The sequence below is a fragment of the Alosa alosa genome, chromosome 8 (assembly GCF_017589495.1).
Source record: "Alosa alosa isolate M-15738 ecotype Scorff River chromosome 8, AALO_Geno_1.1, whole genome shotgun sequence".
NCBI classification, from domain to species: domain Eukaryota; kingdom Metazoa; phylum Chordata; class Actinopteri; order Clupeiformes; family Clupeidae; genus Alosa; species Alosa alosa.
Genome location: NC_063196.1, coordinates 2878154 through 2882058, shown reverse-complemented (window position 1 = coordinate 2882058; position 3905 = coordinate 2878154). Strand labels below are relative to the sequence as shown.

Sequence of the window (3905 nt, the reverse complement as noted above, 5' to 3'; positions counted from 1 at the left end):
TATTTGTTCTTTTGTTGATTTTGTGTCTTAGCAAGGTAGTAGCCTATACGTTTGTGATGTAGTAGAGGTTGTGAGAGGATGAATGTGGCATTTTGTTAAATTTATAGGCAACACAGTTAAATGTATAGGCAGTCCAGTTGACCAATAACATGGTTGTTTGAATTTGAAATGGAGTGGGGATCTGTGCAGCTTTCGAAAGCAAAACGTGGTGTGAGCAAACATTAACGTAATTTTATACAGTCTATGCTTGTAACTTTATTTGCAAGACAGATGGACTGTAGAGACCAGAAAATGCATAATGCTTACGGTCCGTATTGTTACAGGTTTGTCCAAATTAAAGATACCATAAATTCTAGTCATGCCAGAGACGTTGGTCCTACAGAGCCAGAAGGACTCGTCATATGAGATAACAAGGGCTGAAGCCAGTTGGATCTAAAGTGCCAAGTTATTCGTTATCAGGTGAGTCCCAAAGCATATTGTTAAATGATTCTGATGTAGCTTACTCTTTATGACCTTCGGTAGTCTTTGGAGAAGTTAAATTGATGGCTTAGCAATCTTTCAAGAGTTTGTTTTATCCTTGCTAGTACAAGCTAGCAATGACAGATCACGCTAGCTAATTTAGCTAACGCTAACGCCATAAACGTCGACCAGATCCCTATCAAGAAGAAAACTAATGTTACATTAGCCTGCTTTGTGTATGTGGGATTATTGACAAGCGCTGGCTAGCACTAACGTTAGACAAACTATGATGGAAGAAAGTGTGTTCTTTATTAAGTAACGCTTTGCCTAAAAGTTCACCAATGTTCTTTAATATTATAGTGTAGGCTAAGTTAACTCACACAAAGGAGGATGGTGCTAGGCTAGTCACAGTTCACACTTCATATTCATTAGGCATGCTAATGACATTGTAGCTGTTTTTTTCTTTAATCGTGGAGACATCTTTTAAAATGAGTCTACAGGAGAAATTACATGCATTTTATTAAGTAGAACGTTTTTTTCCACCATTGATATTAGAGGGGGAATTAAACCTGGTGTTCTACTAAGTTAGTGCTATGAAGCTTAGGCTACATGATTGATATTATGCCTTGGTTTATGCGATAGATTTAGATTTTTTTTAATTATTTGTGTTTGACAGAGCATTCAAGTTCATTTCATAGTAGTGTTTGTAATTTACCTAGTTTTAATCTGTAGCCTAACTATGTTTTTACAGGTGTTCCTGGACAGTTTTGAAACCGAGATGTCTGAACGCCTCAAATAATCAGCAGTAAAGGTAAATATTCTTCATCCAGGACCTTGTCCCATTACTCTTAAAGCAACCTAGGGTCTTTTTGTGAATGTACCTGAGTCAAACATTCGTTTGAAAGCATAATTAAGTCAGAAGCGCCACCATTAAGCTTGACTGTATTGTCGTTTCTGGGTCAAATGCCATTTTGAATGGGAGTCGTAGGGGCAGAACTATTTTGATACATGATGATTTTGATTCATGCATCAAAATAATAGGCTAGTGCCCCTACGACTCCCATTTAAAATGCCATTTGACCTGAAAACGATAATACGGTTGTATTGGAAACAAAGGAATCTAAGGTAATCAAATGCAGAAAACAGGGTGGTTGCACTCATATCGGTGCCAAGGTGCACAACGCTTTAAGGAAAGACTACCTGGCCAGGTCTACCCATACCAGGATGGCAAACAGATGGTGTCAATACCAATTTGACCCATAAAAAGTAAATGGCAAATAGGTACAGATAATCTGTATTAATCTCATCATTGCCAATGGATTTCTGTGTAAAATATTGTTTATCTTGTAAAATGTTGTCCATCTTCTTTCTGTTCACAGACATCAGAGACAAATTCTCTAATACCAAGGTCAATGCATTTGACTGCTGTCCAGCCCCGGGTTGCCACCGAAAACTTTATGCATCTTGGACTGGAAGATGGTTTGCTAGTAAGGAAGCTAGCTACCACAGCCTTTGCCACCACATCTCAGTGTTGGGAGGGAAGTTCACTCACTGCACAACTCTACCAGTTGTACCTTTCCTCCTCAGCCATGATCCGTAACAACCATGGTTTTCTTTCTGGGCCAGAAGACTTTGCAAACAAATAAGCAATAAATTATCATGCATTACAAATTTATGTTAGACTGTTAAGTTGTTGGCTTGTAGGCTGGGTGTCCAGTAAACAATTTCAAGCTTAGAGGGCAAATTCTCTCACCTAGGAGGGTAAACAACTTTTGTTTTTCATGAAATCTGCATTTTGAATTGATGGATAAGAGTGTATTCAAAATACACTACTACACTATTATTAGTTATACTGTAATGCCTTTTAAGTACATTTCCAATACACTTGGGATGTTACAAAATTGTACTGCGACTGTGTTTTGAATGCTCATAAAATCTCTTTTTGTATAATGTACTTAAGAACACTTAAAGTTTGAAAAAAGTTGTTCCATTTTAGCACACTAATTACACTCAAAGTATAGCCAAGTTGGTATTAAGTTGAACTTAATACATAATTCAATACACTTAATTACACTTGGATTTTACGAAAAAAGTACAAACGGTACTTAGTACGCTTTCAAAAAGTATACTTTTAATTGTTTTTTTTTTTTACCTGGGACTGTTTCCTCTTCTACTGGTGCTCTCATGCTTTTTCACTAACAGCTTTTCCCCTGTTTAGCATATTTGGTTCAGAATTTGTGTACTTTCCATGACTTTGCAGCACAGTGTTAAAGTTTCAAGCAAAAAAAAAAAAAAAAAAAAAAAACAACCTGTTTAAATTTTCATTACATCAGCCAGTAACAAATAGCGTGATTCCTGACGACATTTCAAATGTTGGCATCTACTCCTAAAACAACAGATTGCAGCTGTTTGGTGCATATAGGAGACTTTCACTGTAAAATCTCTTTACGTTTGTCACATCTCTTGAGAGAAGTGACAGACGTAAATTATAGAGTCAAATTTGAACCTTTGAGTATTTTAGATAAGATGCTCTATTGCTGTTTTGTCTATGTTTTCGTTGTCTATGCTTCACTCTGTGTTGGTTCTCTAATTAGTTTCCAATCTTTGAACAAATCTGAAATGCCTTTCCTTGTGTATCCCCATCTTATTGTCTGATTCATGTTTCAAATCTCAACTTTATCATTAAGCCTTCAAAGAGATGCATTTAATATTCATTCATAGACAAAATAACATGGACCTAAGTGGGGTCCTATAAGCATTCGGGCAATTATAGTGGTCATTTTAACTCTTACTGCACTTATAAGGCTCCGGGTTTAGGCCTAATGAGAAAATCATTCCCTTGGGACCAATAATAATTGAAAGCGTCTGTAACACAGAGATGGAGAGAACAATGAAAGAGAGTGAGGTTGGCTGTACCAGTCTGCACTTTATTAGGATAAACTGCCACTTCCAGACATTAAAGGAACATCAAAGATCGGAAGAGATGGAACGGATCTCTTCAACTGATGAACTTACTAATCACAAAGGGAAGAAAGGAGATGAAAGATTCAGTATGTCTTTGAGTTGACTCAGAAGAACAGAGGAACATACTCATTTTCAAATAGTTACATTTGCATCTTGTCTCTTTTTCAACAACATTAATTCATACATTCAAAAGTAGTTATTCTCAATCCAGAACCGCTTTCATTTTACACCTCAAATGTTCTCATTTTCTGCAGCATTAAGTTATTACCATTTATTTTTTAATTAAGGTCGCCAAGGAGTAAAGCAACTTTTTCCCTTCAGTCAATCAGTAACTATTTTGGTTTGTGGACCAAAACAAGAAACTTAGCAGGACTTTGTTTAAACATCCCACATGTGGTTGATAATTAAGAGGTAATTAGGATATTGATATGATGATGCGTCACAGGCTGAGCTGTGACGTGTGCAGAGTGCAGTCGGCCATT

General features: G+C 36.6%; 1 long non-coding RNA gene across 1 annotated transcript; it reads left to right on the top strand.

The window, feature by feature from the left end:
- Positions 1–318: 318 nt before the first annotated feature.
- LOC125299638 lies at positions 319–2089 on the top strand. The gene is made up of 3 exons (XR_007194421.1): positions 319–459; positions 1211–1270; positions 1839–2089. It is a non-coding gene; the product is annotated as an uncharacterized LOC125299638 (long non-coding RNA).
- The last annotated feature ends 1816 nt before the right edge of the window (positions 2090–3905 follow it).